Consider the following 18008-nt stretch of genomic DNA (forward strand, 5'->3'; position numbering starts at 1 on the left):
GCCTGTGACCCTTCTTAAGGCACAGCCCCAGACAGAATCGCAGCTCAGCCGCTGGCTCTCACATTAAGGGGGATGAATGGGGGGACGTGATGGAGCTGGGCAGGTGTCCTCCTCCCTCAGCACTGGAGGCTCAGATGAGAGCTCCCAGCCCCCTCTGGTGGCCCCTGGGTCGGGGCAGGTGGAGGGCTCGGGAACTTAGGGGCTGTGTGGGGTTTTCCAGGCTCTGTCCTGGCTTCACATGCAAGGCTGATTAACATGCACCATGCTTCCCTCCATCCCCAAGTGCCTTCACCGCATCATCGCTTCACTGATTAATTCCTCAGAACAAAGCACCCGGCACTTATGTGCAGATTGAATGGAAGATCCCAGAGGCCCTTCCCAGTGCCGGCTGCCCAGTCCTTTCCCGAGCGCTTGCTCTGTTGAAGTGTCTAAGGAGCCAGGAGGCCGTTAACTGGACCAGAAAACAGCATTCTGCCTCCAGGATGCAGGGTTTGCTGGTTCCTGGGAGATAGTTCCACCCTAGAGCCAGCTTAAGAGAGTGACATTTGACATCCTGAGTAACTGATGGGTTACTGATGGGTTAAAATCTGTCGGTCCGTGAACGTGGTCCTTCTTTACAAACACAAGATAAATGTAGAAGTTATCCTACCACCAACATGACTGTCATTATCATCCCCAGCACCATCCCCACCATCGTCATTATCATTGTATCATCACCATGGCTCTCTATGGGAGATGCCTTACCTGCCTTATTTAATCTTTAAGTACCAGGAGTAACTGTTTAAATATTAAAGAGTGAATTTGATACTCTTGTTGAGTATCACTACAACAAGAGAGGCCATGGCACTCCATTGAGTTCAAGACCAGGAAAGCAAATTCCTCAGTGAATTTGTAGGTTTCCCATTACCAGCCTCAGAAGCATGTGAAATCCATATAATTTTCCTTGTTTCCTTGGCTGCAAGGATATTCCAGAATTTCTTTCGATTGCTGAAGCTTTCCTCAGCTGGAAGTTTCTCCATATACCTTTCTTCTACCCATTTACCTTTATTTTTGGGTCCCCTCCTCCCAGTCTCCAAATCTTGCTTTTATGGCATCTGAATCTACACTACAAATGTGTGTGTATAAACAAACTGTGTCAAATATTATTCTAAAGTCAATGTGTACATCATGTTTGGGTTTCTCTTCCAGTGTTATGGAGTAGGTGCCTAACAGACTGACCATCCTTTGGATAATAATTATAAAGTACAGATAAAATATAAAAATCCTGTAGGCTCTGAGGAATGAACAAAAGCAGGCAGATTTTGTATGGTTTTTGAAACTTGGAAGGGACAGGCATGTGGTGAGTTTCCCATTTTCATGACTTTTAATCTGAGGGAAACTGTAGCCATGATACAGCATAAAGCAGTGAAAACTCTGACTGAAAACCATTTATGCAAGTGGATGAACAAGACAGAGCCAGAGGACAGCTGCTGGAAAGTGAGGGAAGAATTCTAGAAAGGAGAAAATCAGAGAGGGGAGCCCCAATTCTGTAAATAAATTCTGCTCCAAGTCTCTGGCTGATCAGAGTAGCTTGCAGCTAAGGCTAAAAGAACTGAAATGAAATTTGATCTGTCCACTGCACATTAGACAGTTTGTGGTTTGAGTCTAACCTAGTTAGATGCCTGTTAAACAGACACTAACACTTTTCACACATTTCAGCGTAATATGAAGTACACAGAGTCTTCAGAACATAATCTGCAAAATTCAGATACAATGCAAAATTATTTGACATATGAGGAGCCAGGAAAATGGGACCAGTGCCTTTATTTGGAATTACCAAATAAATTTGGAAATTTAATAAAATAGTTGCTTTAATAAAAATTAAAGCAGCTTTTACAGTCATGGCAAACATGCTTATAATGAATAAAAAAGGAGAAATCTTGGCAGATATATAGGAGCTACAAAAAAGAACCAAAGGCAAATTCTAGAACCAAGAAGTAAATATCTAAAATAAAAAATTCACTGGGTGGACTTCACAGTGGAGTAGAGGGGACAGAAGAGTGAGTGACCTTGAAGATAGATAAATAGAAATGATTCAGTCTGAAGAAGGGAGAGAAAGAAGATTGGGGAAAAAAGAACAGACCTTCAGGGATGGATGAGGGCAGTATCAAAATCTCTAACATACAAATAATTGGCATCCTGGAAGTGGAAGAGGGAAAAAATGGGATAAAAACTATTTGAAGAAATCATGGCCCAAACTTCCCAAAATTTGGTGTAAAGACATACAGATTCATGAATTTCAGCAAGTCCAAATCAGAATAAATAAGAAACAAACCATGCCTAGGCATATTGGAATTTAACTGCTAAAAACAATGAATCAACCAAAAGGGGTTTTACTACAAAGGAGTGTTTTTTTAATTCAAGATTTATTGAGCATATACTGTGTATCAGGCACAGTTTGGGTGCTGTGAGCATAACCTAGGGCTAGAATCTTCTTTAGGGAAGGAAAGGGTAGTACTGGAATTGGCCTGAGATTGAGTTTTGTTCAGTAAAACCAAACTGACATGAAGAATACAAGCAGAGCACACGCAGAGTCCAGGACATAGAGGCAGTTCAAGAACACCGGACAGTGCTGAACTGAGTATTTTAGAAAAAAGAGCATCACGGACTTTTGGGGGAAGGGATTGAAATCTCATGGTGGAAGAGACTTTTTTTTTTTTTTTTTTTTCGGTACGCGTATCTCTCACTGTTGTGGCCTCTCCCGTTGCGGAGCACAGGCTCCGGACGCGCAGGCTCAGCGGCCATGGCTCACGGACCCAGCCACTCCGCGGCATGTGGGATCTTCCCGGACCGGGTCACGAACCCGTGTTCCCTGCATCGGCAGGCAGACTCTCAACCGCTGCGCCACCAGGGAAGCTCAGTGGAAGAGACTTTAAAAGACCAAAAACTCAGGAGATGAGAACCAGGGGCTGGGGACATGTGTTAGCATTCAACACAAGTAACGATTTTCTTTTCCTCTAGAAAGGCTTGAGTCTACCTAGTGGGAAACATAGCCCTGGAGAAGGAGGCCTCAGGGAATCTGCTAACACTGAGATGAAAACTAAGAATTGGTGTCCTGGGGCTTGGTGTTAGTAACTTCTTAGGTGAAGAAGGATGGATTTCTGGTTCTGCAGAACGTGGGTGATGCTTGCTACTCCATGTGTGTGCATGTGTGTCCAGATGCAGGGTGCTGGGGTGTGTGGATCAGCAGTCTCGGCTCGTTCTTTCATCTCTTCACTATTTTTTGAGCCTCGAGGATGCGCGGGAGCTGACAACGCAGTGATGAGCAAGACAGACGAGGCTCCAGCCTACTCTAGGGTCTGCCGGGAGAGACAGAAAACCTGCAAGAAAACACAGCCCTATGACAAGGATGTAGGTGCTGGTGGTTTACATGGGAGACCACCTCGAGAGGCAGTTAGGAGGTGGGGAAATTGAGGCAGGGAAGAGAAGAAAGCTGACAACCTGTGTGTTAATGAAGGGGTACTACTGGGGGCACCTGGAACTCCATCAGGCGGGGATGCTCCGAGCACGGTGATGTCCCAGGTGGAGACGGGAGCTGGGGAGTCATCTGCTTTCTTCCTTCTCTCACTGGTTGAGGTCTTTCTTCAGGGGAGTTAAGTTCTTCAGCTCCCACGTGGTGTCTGGTGCAGCTGGGGTAATGGACCCCTTAGGCTGAGAAGCAGGGAGCCTCGCAGAGGGGCTGGACCTGTCCTCCGCTGCTGAAGGTGATCTGGAGGTGGGGGGCAAGAGCCCACTACCCGGCCACCCATGGCCAGGGCTTTGGTTGTTCTTTTAAAGTGCAAAGGCCACAGAAGCTTTTAAACAGAGGAGTGAAATGACCTGAGTTAATGGTAAAATTCGAGAGAGGCGCAAACTCCCGGAGAAGGTGAGGGAGGATGGAGTCCAGGCACACTGGCCCCTGAGAGGAGCAGAGACATTCTTCATTGAGGCAGGAATGAGGGTCTGAGTGTGGGGACCCGGCGGCAGGTTTGGCGAGAAGAGGAGGGAGTTTCTGTTGATGGTTTCCTTTTTGTCCTCCGTGAAGAGTCAGGTGCCCTCCTGGGCTGAAATGGGGGCGGGAGGAGGTTGGAGGGGAGAAAATGTAGAGGACCATTTTCTGCAGGGCTCACCTCCCCGTCTCTTCTCCTGTTTGAATTTTGTCAGCGGCGTGAATCTAAATTGTAACTAATCAGTTCATTTAATGTGATTTGCTTTGGCAGCATTTAGCTGCCCCGCTGCTGGCAGTCAGAAATGAAATAATTGCGTTCAAGCAGGCTGGGGTTTTGCCAGGAGAGCACAGCCCGGGCGGAGGGAAGGGTGTTGGGGGCCACCCTGCAAGGAAGACCTGTGATTTGCAGGCCCCTGGAATCAGGGTGGTGGCTGGCGCCCCAAGGCTCATGTCTGTGTGCTCAGGGCATTGGAAGGATGTGCATCTCAGGGTGAGTCAGGCTTTGGGGATGGTCCTTCCCTTTCTTGGACTTATGCTCCACAGCTGAAAATTTGTTTATTTCCACACCATCCCCTTTCCACTGTACTCCCTTTCATCCACTAGAAGAGGAGTGAAAAACACATACGTGAACTAGCCCAGTGTACATTGTTGAATTGCAAAAGCCTATTTTTGACATCAAAATGTTTTCTGAACGTCCAGACGAGAGAGTTTTTTAATAGCTGTTGATTAAGAAGATATCTAATAAGAGGCTATACTTTGGGGGCATTTATTTATCTAATTGTATATTTCATAGGTATTATGTTAATACGTTCTTACTTTTATAAGGTTTAAGCAGTACAGAGCAAACCATGGTAAGTTAAAATTTCCAGACGCGAGTCAAGGTTAATCGCGTGTTAATGACAAATCTAGTGTGGATAGTAAAGGGAATGAGCTGGGTCCAAATACCCTGGGGAGAGACTTACCTTTCTGAGCCAGACACAGACCTCTTCCTCCTCTCATGCCGACTAGCTGGGCATCACTTGTTGTTTGACTTCACGTGGTCCTAAGAAATCATATTCCTCTCAGTGGTGGGTTAGATTTGTGGCATGGATAATTTGGAACCATCATCAGACATGATTCATTAATCACAAATATCAAGTCATATAGCTGAGAAGTAAAGGATGACAAATCGATCTGGGGCTATTAATTGGATGTTCCCAAGCAACAGGGTTTCATCTCTGACAAGGAGCCCCTTCACCCAGGGGTGTCAGCTCTCAGAGACCCATGGCCCTGCCTTCCCTCAAACCTCACAGAAAAGGTCTCCAGCTCACCCTCAACGATGCTGAACACACAGTTCGCTTCAATCTGAGTTTTGGGCAAAACATTTCTTCCACACATGAAAGTCATCGTTTCTTGGGTCATTGCTCATCCCCCTTCCCTACAGATAACCACCGTCAGTACCTTGACGTGTGTTCTAATATCCTGTTGCTCTTTATGTAGGGGTGTGTGTGTGTGTAAACAAGTGGTATCATACTGTACAAATTATTTTCAACTTGATTTTACTTGATGATATGTCTTGAACATCTTTCTGCATCAGTACACGAAAGTCTACTGCATGATTTTAACATTTGCAGAGAATTCTGTTGTTTCAGAATTTATTTAGCCATTCTCCTATTGATGTACATTTACAAATTCCCCAACCCCCTGCAGTTTTGTTATTACCAACCAGGCTACAGCAACTATTGTTGTATGTATATTTTTTGCACATAGGCCAGTATTTCTTCAGGCTGGGTTTCTAGAAGTGAAATTGCTGGGGTAAAGGGAATGAATATTTAAACATTGGTTGATGATGCCTGATGACTTCCAAATGACCTCAGGGTTCACACTGCTTCCAGCAAGTATCTGAAAGCACCTGTTTCTCCATATTCTTGCTAACGTTTGTTACTATCAATCTTTTTAATTTTTGGCAGTATAATGAGTACAAAATCATCTCTCATTATTGCTTTAAATTCCATTTCCCTGGTTCCTAGTGGAAGCTGTGTATTTTCTCATATGGTTATTGACATTTGTATTTTTCTTCAGTGAATTGCCTACTCCATATACTTTGTCCAATTTTTACTGTGTTATGTGTCTTTTTAAAAAATTACTTTGTATAAGATCTTGATGTATTCCAGCTATAAATTCTTTGTGTGTCAAATGTGTTACATATAATGTCTCCTCATTTGCTATTTGTAATTTAACTTTGTACATAAGGTATCATTTTTCAAGAAAGTGTTCTAAATTTTATGAGATTAAATATGCTAATCTTTTATTGTGCGGCTTCAGGGTTATGTGTCTTGTTTTGGGATAGTCTTTCCAACACCTAGATTATAAGAATTACTTCACAGTTTTATTCCAACCCTTATATAGTTTCCTTTATTTTTTTATGTTCAGCTTTTTAATCTGACTGGAATTTATGTTTATGGTGTAAATTATGTATCTAACTTATTTTTTTTTCAAACAGATATATAGTTTTCTTTAAACTATTTCTTGAATAGTTCTTTCTGTCCTAGGGATTCAAAATGCTGTCCTTATTGCAAATAATATTTTGAAACGGGCTTCCCTGGTTGTGCAGTGGTTGAGAGTCTGCCTGCCGATGCAGGGGACATGGGTTCGTGCCCCGGTCCGGGAAGATCCCACATGCCGCAGAGCAGCTGGGCCCGTGAGCCATGGCCACTGAGCCTGCGTGTCCGGAGCCTGTGCTCCGCAACGGGAGAGGCCACAACAGTGAGAGGCCCGCATACTGCAAAAAAAAAAAAAAAAAAAAAAAAAATTGAAACTAATTATAAATGTATGTATTAAATTACTTACAGTAGAATACTTTGAATAGCTCCTACTTCTTATATTATTTACATTATAGATGAAATTGCCATATAGACACAAGATATATGTATATATATACACACACAAGAGTGTTTATAGATTCTTTTCCATTTCTGTGGTCAGTTTCAGTCAGTTCATGATGCTAGAACAGAAGACCGCAGACTGGGTGCATTAGGAACAGAAATTTATTTCTCATAGATCTGGAGGCTGGGAAGTTTGAGATCAGGATGTCAGTATGGTAGGGTTCTGATGAGCATCCTCTTCCTGGTTCACAGATTGGCTGTCTTTTTGCTGTGTCCTCACATGGGGGAGAGCAGAGAGAGAGAGGAAGCAAGCTCTTTTGTGTCTGTCTCTTCTTAAAATGGCACTAATCCCATCATGAGGGCCCCACCCACATGACCTAATTACCTCCCAAAGGGCCCATCTCCAAACGACATCACACTGAGAATTAGGGTTTCAACACATGAATTTTGGTGAGAGAGGAGAGGGAGGAACACAAATATTTAGTCCATAGCACTATTCCTATGCTTGCACCACATCATTTAAATAAATATAACTTTAATAGTTTTTATCATCTCTGTTCAGACAAATTTCCCATCATTTTTATTTTTCAGAATTGTCTTAGATATATTCATACAGAAATTAATCCAACTCCATTCTTCCATTGATTGGAAATAATATACTCTCCTATTCATTAGTGATCTTTAGATTACAACATGCTTCTTTGCTTATCATAGTCTAATGTTGATCAGAACTTTTATTTCCCTCCTGCACAATGTAAGGACCTCAGAACAGCTTTATTCCATTTATTCTTCATTCATGTGCTGTTGTTGTGTATTTTAATTCTATACATATTTCAAATCTCACAAGGCAATATTATTAGTGTTTTATATAATTGATATTCATTTTTAAAAAATAATTAATTAATTGATTGATTTTTGGCTGTGTTGGGTCTTCGTTGCTGCACGCAGGCTTTTTCTAGTTGTGGCGAGTGTGGGATACTCTTTGCTGTGGTGCACAGGCTTCTTATTGCTGTGTATTCTCTTGTTGCAGGGCACAGGCTCCAGGTGTGCAGGCTTCAGTGGTTGTGGCATGTGGGCTCAGTAGCTGTGGCTCGCGGGCTCTAGAGTGCTGACTTAGTAGTTGTGGTGCACGGGTTTGTTGCTCCGTGGCATGTGGGATCCTCCTGGACTAGGGCTTGAACCCATTTCCCCTGCATTGGCAGGTGGACTCCTAACCAGTGTGCCACCAGGGAAGCCCTTGATATTCATTTTGATTTATCTACATATTCACCTTTTTTTCCTCTTCATTCTTTACTTCTGGTGTTGCATCTGGAATCATTTTTCTTTTAGTATTTTCTTTAGTGCAAATTGGTTAGTGGTGAAGTCTCTTCATTTTTGCTTTTCTAAAATTGTCTCTATTTCTTTGTTCTTGAAAGGTGTTTTCACTGGGTTTAGAATTCTAGATTGGCAGTTCTTTTCTCTCAGTACACTGAAAATACCATCCTTCTGTCTTTTGTTATTGCTGTTGAGAAGTCAGCTGTAGGTCTTAACTGTTCCTTCTTAGACGTAATCTGATTTCACTCCCACCCCTAGCTGTGTTTAAGATTTTCTCTGTCTTTGGTTTTCTGTAGTTTCACTGTGATGTGTATGAATGTATATTTATTTTAATTTATTTTGCTAAAATGTCATTGGGTCTTAAATCATGGATTGGTTTTTTTCATTAATTTTTGAGATTTTAAAGCCATTTTATTTGTTCAAATATTGCTTCTGACCTATTCTTTACTCTCCTTCTGGGACTCCAGTTAAACCTATGTTAGTCATTATCACTGAACCTATGTCTCTTACCCTCTGTTCTGTAATTACCATCTTTCTGTCCTTCTGGGCTTCATTCTAAATATTTTCTTTGGACATATATTTCAGTTCATTAATTCTCACTTCAGCTGTGTCTTGAGTTCTGAATTTTAAACATTATCTTTTTCAGTCTAGATTTTCTGGTTGGCTCTTTTTCAAATCTGCTCTGACACGTTATATGTTGTCAGATCCTTTTCATTTGGTTCTGCCAGGTGCTAGCAATCTTGGATCACCTTAATCCAATTTCAGGGCTTAAAATATTCTGGAACACCTAGTGATTTGAAACTGAGAGGCAGTCTGTGTGATGGTTGATTTACTTCAGGTTCACCTAAGAATGTAACTCTTTGGCATCTCAAACTTCAGTGTGAGTGGTTCATTAGGGTCCCTGACCAAGCTTTCATAAGTGTTCCTTAGCTTATAAATCACCTCTTCTAGATTTGAAATTGAGGTGGCCTCCATTTCCAGGTTCATCTCTTTGTATTTCTCTTTTCTTTCAGATCTTGGTGTGATAATTCCTCACTATTTTCTTTACTCTTTGATGCATCTAGAAACCTGCTTTTAAATACTATGTCCAGATTTTTTTTTTGTTTATCTTTGAGGTGTGTGGGGGGGGGGATGTTGGTTTGAATCAACAAGGTTTGCTATTATCAGAAGTGGAAATCCTACATTTTCTCTTTCATTTACATTTCGGAAGCAGTTTGTCAAGTTCTAACACATTCCTGTTGGGATTTTGAGTGAGACTATTTATAGAGTCACTGGAGGAGAATAGACATGTTTACAATATTGAGTCTTGCCATTCAGGAATATAATATATATGTTAAAAGTTCTCTTATGCCTTAGAAAAGCTTTATACTTTTCTTAATAGATAAGTTGTCCATTCATTCATGAATTAATTTCTAAATATTTTATGGATTTCACTATTAATGAGAATGGAATGCTCTATTCCATGGCTTGGCAATCTTTGTCTGTAAATATTTTAGGCTTTGTATCTCTGTTGTAAATAATCAACTCTGCCTCTGTGATGTCAAAGCAGCCACAGGCAATGTGTAAACAAATTGGCATAGCTATGTTATAATAAAGCTTTATTTACAAAAACAGGTAGTGGGTGGGTTTGGTTCACATGCCAACTCCTGCTCTAGTCTATTACATTTTTTAAATTGTTTATTTCTGTGTATTTTAAAGCTACTGATTTTAAAATTTTGATCTTATAGTTAACAAACTTAACGAACTCTCACATTAGTTCTAGTGCCTTCTCATTTGATTTTCCAGAGAGATGATTATATGATCTGCAAACACTGACAAATCCTCCTCTTCCTTCCCAATGATTACACTTCCCATGTAATTTTCTTGTCTTGTTACACTCCCTAGAACTTCCAGTACAAGGCTGTATAATTATGGTGATAGCAGTCATCTTTGTATTTTTAATCTCTTTTTTGGAGGAAACATTTCAGATGTTCTCATCATTAATTGTGGTGTTTATTGTAGGTTACTAACAGATGGGCTTGGTAAGATTAAGAAAGTTTTCTTCTATTCTGAGAATACGAGGGCTTTAAGAACGTTGAATGAATTAAATGGGTAAAGATGGCCAAAGGTACAAACTTCCAGTTATAAGTAAGTCCTGGGGACATAATGTACAGCATGGTGGCTATAGTTAACAATACTGTATTGTATATTTGAAATTGCTAAGAGAGTAGATCTTAAAATTTCTCACCACAATAAAAAAATTTTTGTAACTGTGTGTGGTGATGAATAACTAGATTTATTGTGGGGATCATTTTGTAATATATACATAGAACCAATCATTATGTTGTATGCCTCAAACATGTCATATATGTCAATTATATCTCAAAAAAAAGAAAGTTGAATTTGATCAAATGTTTTTCCACCCTCAATTGAAATAATTTTTTGTTTCTAGTCATTTACTTTATTAATGCGGTGATTTACAATTATAGATTTCATAATATTGAGTTGTTCTTCTTGGTGATAATATATTATTCTTTTAATAGTGATGCATTTGATATGCTAATGAATTCTTTAAAAATTTGCCATTTAAGAACTTAAGTGAGATTGGCTTGCAGAATATTTTTTTGTGTTACCCTTACTTGGTTTTGGTATCATGGTTATGCTAAATTTTATGGAATAAAAAAGGGTGATTTCTGTATACTTTGGAATATTTTGTATAGTTAGGTATTTTCTGTTCATTCACGATTTTAGTATAACTGGCCCCCACGTCCTGATGGAGTGGTACCTATTTGCAAGGTAATTGTTAACTATTATTTCAATTTCTTCCACAATTAGTTCATTCAGAATTTCTATCTCTACTTGAGTACGTTTAGGTAATTTTCCTAGGAAAGTATCTATTTTATCTATATTTTAAAATTTGTTGAATAAAGTGATCAGTGTTCTCTTATAGTTTTAAAAGTCTTTTCCATATCTGTAATTAGGTGTAATTTCTCATTTTGAATGTTGTTTATTACGCCTTTTCTTTCATTTCTTCATCGCCACTGGAAATTTGTATATTTTACTGGCATTTTTAAAGACAGCTTTGATTTTACTGATTAGGTCTACTTTTTTTTTCCTGCTTTGGTTGTGCTTTCATATTTTATGGTGTTTATTTACTATGTCCAGGGAGAAGATATTTTAGTTTATTATTTTTGAGTGTCTTATTTTGATGCTCAAAATTTTAATTTTCAAGCTATTCAATCAATTTTAAAGAGATACCTTTATTCCTCTTTGAAAGCATGTTCTGAGTTTGTTGAGTTTGATTTCTTTCTTTCATAGAGTTGGTTTTCCATAAATACTTAATGAACTTTTGATGTATCCCCATACCCAAAAACACAAGCCTATCGTGCCTGCCTGTGCTGCTTTGAAGGAAGGGTGGCAAGTACTCGTTGAGGAGGGATTGACTGGTGGTGTGTTTTCTGCGTATATAGGTTCCCATCCTTCCTGATGGTCAGTGTTGTCAGGGGCCTCACTGAATATGCGGGACAGGGCTTCCTTTCTTGGGAGAGGGAAGGGGCTGACCAGTCTGGCTGTCCTGAGTGCTGCTGCCCAAATAACCTTTCTCTGAATAACCAGGGTCCACTGTCTCTTCTTCCATCTTATACCTCTGAGTTTAGAGTTCCACGGGACAGCTTCTCCCTTCACAATTGTCTTTCTTTTTGGCAGTTTTCCTCTGATTTACTTGTTTTCAGATCAAATCTTGTTTATTTATATTCTTCTAAATTTTTTCACCATTTCTGAAATACTAGTTGTAATACATCACTTGTTTTGTTTTCCTGGGCTGTTATAGATTTTTTTTTTTTTTTTTTTTTTGCGGTACGCGGGCCTCTCACTGTTGTGGCCTCTCCCGTTGCGGAGCACAGGCTCCGGAGCGCAGGCTCAGCGGCCATGGCTCACGGGCCCAGCCGCTCCGCGGCATGTGGGATCTTCCCGGACTGGGGCACGAACCCGTGTCCCCTGCATCAGCAGGTGGACTCTCAACCACTGCGCCACCAGGGAAGCCCTAGTATAGATTTTTTAAATCGTTTTATTTCATTTTGTAGAATTGTATATTGCCACCTTCACTACTCCAAAGGCAATTGTACTTTTAAATAAATTCATGTTTTATTAACCTCAAGCACCCATATATATTTCAAAAATAGTTGTATTTCTATATAAGATGTAAGAGTTATAAGAGATATATATTATTTATCACATAGGTAAGAGTTTTTCTATGTACAGAGAATATTTAGTACCTCTGTGAATTCAAGACTTCCCAATGTCTGTGGTCCAAAGGTTGAGAATGATGCACTTGACAGCCAGGACAAATAGTGTGGCCACTGATTACAATATTAAGATAGGTAAATATGGAAATGAATATAATCATTTGTCACTGTAATTTTCTCTTCTGAGATTTACCAATTTAAAAATTAACTTTTGGATACTCATGTGGATTATATAAATTTCTGTATGGGTGGTGGTAAAAGTGATGATGTACATTGATTAAGATAAGAAAAGAATATGTTTGCTGAATTGGGGTTTGGTTGTTTTAAGCCTGTTTGTATAATGAGTGTTAAATACGACACTTCTGTCGGGAGTCTCCAAGATCATCTCCAGGTCCGATTTGCTAGAAGGACCCACAGGATTCAGCATATAGTTGTACTCACAGCTGTGGTTTAGTCCAGCAAAAGTATCCAAAGAGAAGTCAACAGAGGCAAAGGCACATGGGGCAGAGTCTGGAGGAAAACGGGTGCAAGCTTCCAAAAGTCATCTCCCATTGGAATCACACGGGATTCACTTAATTCCTCCAGTAACAAGTTGTGACAACATGTGTGAAGCTTGTTAGAGATCGGGGTTTTTATTGGGAGAACCCTCTGCCTAGCACATACCAAAGTTCCAGCCTCCTAGAAGGAAAGTAGGTGTCCATCATAAATCATAGAATTTGTGCAAACGATTTAGGCACAAGGAGTCACTCTTGTCTTTTAGGGAAAAGCTTTATTTCAGTATAAGGAAATGTTTACCATTCAAGTTTCTGGATGCCAGCCAAGGGCTAACCTTGCAAGCAGGCCTTTCTAAGGATAGGGGTCTCAGCCCAACCATGCAATCTCCTTTCTACACAGCTCCTAACCTCTGCTTTTGAATAGACGTGATGGAACAAATAATATGTTACTGACTAAATCTGCAAGAAGTTTTTTTTCCCCCTTTTTCCTACTCACAAGCCTAAAGACATGTCAGTTAATAGCATATGAGAGTCCAGGGATGTACTTTTACAAACATTTCTTAAGTATCTACTATGTGCCAGGCACTCTGCTAAATGCTGGGGTTGCAGAGACCGCGGGACTCACAAACTTAAGAACATAGTCCTTCGCTGAGACACGCATGGCCAACCCTGCTGGCCTGCCCCAGGACTGCCATGAACCTGAGAGTTTTTATTCTGGGAAGGACTGGATTTTCAGTTGAGGCTTTTATTGAGCCTGATGATCTAGGCTCAGAACGACATGATCTCAGGAAGGACACATAGAAACTGTCCAGTCTGAACTATTTGGGTGAGATTCACCTGCCAGGAGCGGCAGGCTCATTTCCCCCGACAATCTTTCATGTTTTATTCGGTTTTATTTCACTGTTTGGGAAGGATTATCCCCTGATTTGTTTATTTTTATCTGCTGAGGTGTTGGTGGCAATACTAAATGACATGAAAGGAATGTACACAGGGGCTTTGAGGAAACCAAGGGCCTGAAAGAGCCCTTTTGTCGTTGGTTTGTCTCCAAGGGCATCATTGGAGCCCATGTAGCGCTGCTCTGAGCTTAGCAACCTTCTCTGGGCCAGTGACTGGTGTCTTGGACCTCATGACCATCAAGGAACAACTCTCTCTGAGCTCCTCTGGGCCCTGGGTTTCTTATTAAGGGGATTTTGGAGTTTGGAGGGTGATGGAGCATCTTAGGACCCGGGGTGGAGAGGAGGTCAGGCCCAGGCGTGCCCAGTGCTGCCACGGAAGCTTGGAAACGGGTTTTCAGTGGGAGATGGAGGAACATCCCAGTGACTGACTCCAGGAAAATAGGTCAAGTTTCAACCAAAGATGAGAAGGAAGTGCAGTGGGACCAGGGCCAGGAGACCTGAGCAAAGAGGAAGCACGGTGCTTGGGTTGCGTTTCCCCAACACACTTGGCGGGAAGGATAAAAAGGAACTTACAGGACTCAAGTCAGTGTTTCTGTGCTTCTGGAGCTTCTCTGTTGATCTGTATTAGGAACGTGGTGGGCAATGCTCTTTGGTAATCCTAGGTGAGGTGGGGGGAGACTCTGCGCCCCTCTATGTCTTTTCCTGGGACAGGCTGGTAGATTTCATTCCAAGTGTGCAATTGTGTGGTGTCTGTTTAATGCTGCTGGTGGGGAGAGTCCAAGCCTGGCCGTGATGGGGGACAACGGCAGGGCATGTGGCTCAAGGCCCAAAAGGCAGACGACCCCTTTGGAGGGCTCTCCCTGTGGGTTTTGTATGTTACAGGTTTCATGTGTGCATTTTGGTTTATTTCTGAATTGCTGCAGCCCCTTTAGTGGCTATGGGACACGACTGCTGTAGGGAAGTTGTAATGAACTTTCCATCTGAGGAAGTCTTGGTTGTAAGAGGCAGACTGTAATTTCAGAGTCAAAGGTGAGGAGATGGGTCAAGATGTGGTGACAGGTTCAGAGAAGTATCCCAAGGCTCTTCAACGTCAGCGAGTCCACTGAGATCAGTTGGTTCTATTTATGTTAAATACAACGTTGAGGTACAGAAAAGAGGATATTGGGGAATTAGTGGTTGGAGGGGGGGTGATGGTTTGCAGACCAGCCAGAGAGAGAGAGAGAAATAGAGGCAATGGGGCAAAGCACACCTGGGTTCTGCTCCGCCCAGGGTGCTCCGTGCAAGCTGACTGATTACCCCCCGGAGCCTCTTCTTTAGCTGCACGTGGGGGGATAATCATCGTCCCTACTTCCCACAGTCATTATGAGCATCGAGAGAAAGCATGCACAGGAAGTCACTGGATTAGTGCCCGGTGTACAGTAATTACATTTCATTGCGGACTTGTACTACGCCTGTTACTACTACTATTACTCGTGCAGGCTCTTACCCAGGACGAGGCTGGTGCAGTAGAGTCAGGGCATAGAGCCATCCCTGGGAAAATGAGGGTCTTAGAACTCTGTCTGCGGGGGAGAGGGCTTGGATCCTTTGTTGGGGCAGCTGGGGAGAGACCTGCCCAAGGAGAGAGGAATATGTCTATGCATTTGATCTCCGGAGTCTAGATCAGTCTGGGACAGTCTGGGACTCCTGGGCCACGGAGGTCCTTCCTTTTCCTGTCAGTCTGGGGGCGTGGCTTTCTCTCAGTCAATCACCCACTGGCTTATAAGTATTGAGATAAAGCAAATGTAAAGTGGGAACAAAACTGCCCAACTGTGGCTGTGATTACACTTTTCTAATGTGTCTCCGAATTGGTCACTAAGTCAGCAGATGCCTGTCCTAAATGGGCCTCCACCCTCCTCCACAAAATATCCCAACCTATAACACAGAAGTCGGTGGTTGTTGTTGCTTTAACTTTGACTTTGAGGGGTGCATCTCCCACAATAAATGAAATATTGTGTGACTCGTGTGCAGGGTGCTCACTCAGAGTCAGGTGAACAGTGGTGCCCTTGCCTCTTGTAACCTGTTCTGAAAAGAGCTGCTAGAGGGATTCTGTTAAAACAAGAATCAGATCAGATCTCTTCTCTGGTCAAAATCAACCTCCCCTCCCCCGTCAAATGCTCCACTCCAACACCTCTTATTCCCCCTCCTAATTTATATTTCCACTAGCGCTTATCACTGTCTAACATCACAGTCATCCTTCGGTATCCACGGGAATTGGTTCCAGGACCCATTGCAGATACCAAAATCCGCAGACGCTCAAGTCCCATAGTCGGCCCGCCATATCCACGGGGTCCGCATCCACGGATTCAACCAGCCATGGATTGTGTACTAAGTCTGTGATGCTAAAGCCAGGTCACAAGCCAGTCACTATAAGAACCAAATGTGTTTGGTCAACAGATGACTTTTGTTATGAACTCCAGGTCCTAAGGAACTTACCACTTGGGAACTAAGAAATTCTTTAAAATGGAAGAATTGAGACCAAATGCACAACTGTGCAAAATAACCAGGGATGCTGTCTAGAAGCTTCTGCTAGTAAAATGAAAAATCTTTCAGTGATGCCAGGTGGTGCTATTAGGAAGCTCACATACGCATCAGATTCCTTACATCAACAGCTTGAGCAATTTAGATTTTCTTTAGTGTACTTTCAACCTCTGGGCCCAACGATTTCTTCGGTAATTTTGCAAGAGTTGGTTATAGCATCTCCTCCCCCAGTAAAGTCAACCCCTTCAGACCTCAGTTTCCCCAGGGAGTAAATGGGAAGTGGAATACGATGACTCCTCGGCTTCCTCAACCCAGATTTTCTGTGATTCTGTGACAGGAGTCCCAGCTTAGGTGAAGCAGAACTGAATAAAAGCTTTCCGTGGCCGAAGATGGTGAGGCCCCTCATGCAGCTGGAACTATGCCCCTCTTTTGTCCATTTCATGCTTATGCTTCTTAGCTTTTCAAATCATCCTTGAGCCAGTCCTGAAGGGGTCTTCTGCAGGGTCTCCTTTTTCCTAATCACCTTTCCCTGGGCATCTTCTGTTCATATGGGTTCTCTGCTTGGATGTTTGACTCAACCGATGTTGATTAGCCCAGATGTTGCAACCTGGGAGGGTTGAGAGAAGAGGTCCAGAGGGAAAGGCCTCCTGGTACTGCTGCTGGCCTCTGTTGTGGGTGAGACTACGTCCAACTTGTCAGGATCTTGTAGGACCAAAAATTACTTCTACGTATCCTAAGAGTGAGAATGATCTGAAAATTACTGGAACGCCGGAAACAAAGTCAGTGTTCTATAATCGGAAGGATCTTTAGAGTAAGTTAGTCCAACTTCCCCATCCAGGCTAGGAATTTCTTCTCCATCCTCCCCAAGAGGTGGTCAGTGAACTTCTGCTTGCACAGCCCAAGTGATGGGGAGCTCGTTACCACCTGAAACAGCTCATTCAATTTCTGGACATCTCCAACGGTATCCATTTGTTCCATCCACAAAGCTGAGATTGGTTTCCCTTAGGGGGCACCCATTTGAAGATGAATCTTGGGTCACCAGTTGGACTCCACAGAGAATGTGTAACCCATTCATCAGCATCTTCTTGCCTCCAGGCTCAACTGCTCTTTTCAGCACATGGATTTCCATTCTGTCCTCCTCTCGGAGGGCCCTTGAAGAACTCTATTCTTCAGTCCTGGACTGATTCACACAAAATAAGCAGTGGGGGATCTGAAAGGTCTTTAGAGAGCTGTCCACGCACAAGTACTTGCCAAGGAGGGAGAGGGTGTGTTTCAGCCACCTGGGTTCTGGGCAGGGGCATCTGGATCAAATAACCTGTTGAGAACAACTGGCCTGGCTCTGAACCTCTGGGCCAGAACCAATGCCCATTTGCCGTCATACCTTTCCAGGGCACTTCTTAGAGAATATGGAGCAAGTATAACCCCTCAGAGATAATCTGCTTCACGCTTTTATTCCATTTGACACATGGGGAAGACTGAGTCCCAGAGAGGGGAACAGCTTTGGCAAACGTCATCCAGGAGAAGAAAAAACTGAAGCCCAGATCTTGTGCTTCTCGATTTCAGTGAGATTGCATTTCATTTAAAAGAGAAACACTGGGGCTTCCCTGGTGGCGCAGTGGTTGGGAGTCCGCCTGCCGATGCAGGGGACGCGGGTTCGTGCCCCGGTCCGGGAGGATCCCATGTGCCGCGGAGCGGCTGGGCCTGCGCGTCCGGAGCCTGTGCTCTGCGGCGGG

This window comes from Monodon monoceros, unplaced genomic scaffold (genome assembly GCF_005190385.1).
Source record: "Monodon monoceros isolate NGI ecotype Baffin Bay Population unplaced genomic scaffold, NGI_Narwhal_1 Super_Scaffold_9, whole genome shotgun sequence".
Classification (NCBI taxonomy): Eukaryota; Metazoa; Chordata; class Mammalia; order Artiodactyla; family Monodontidae; genus Monodon; species Monodon monoceros.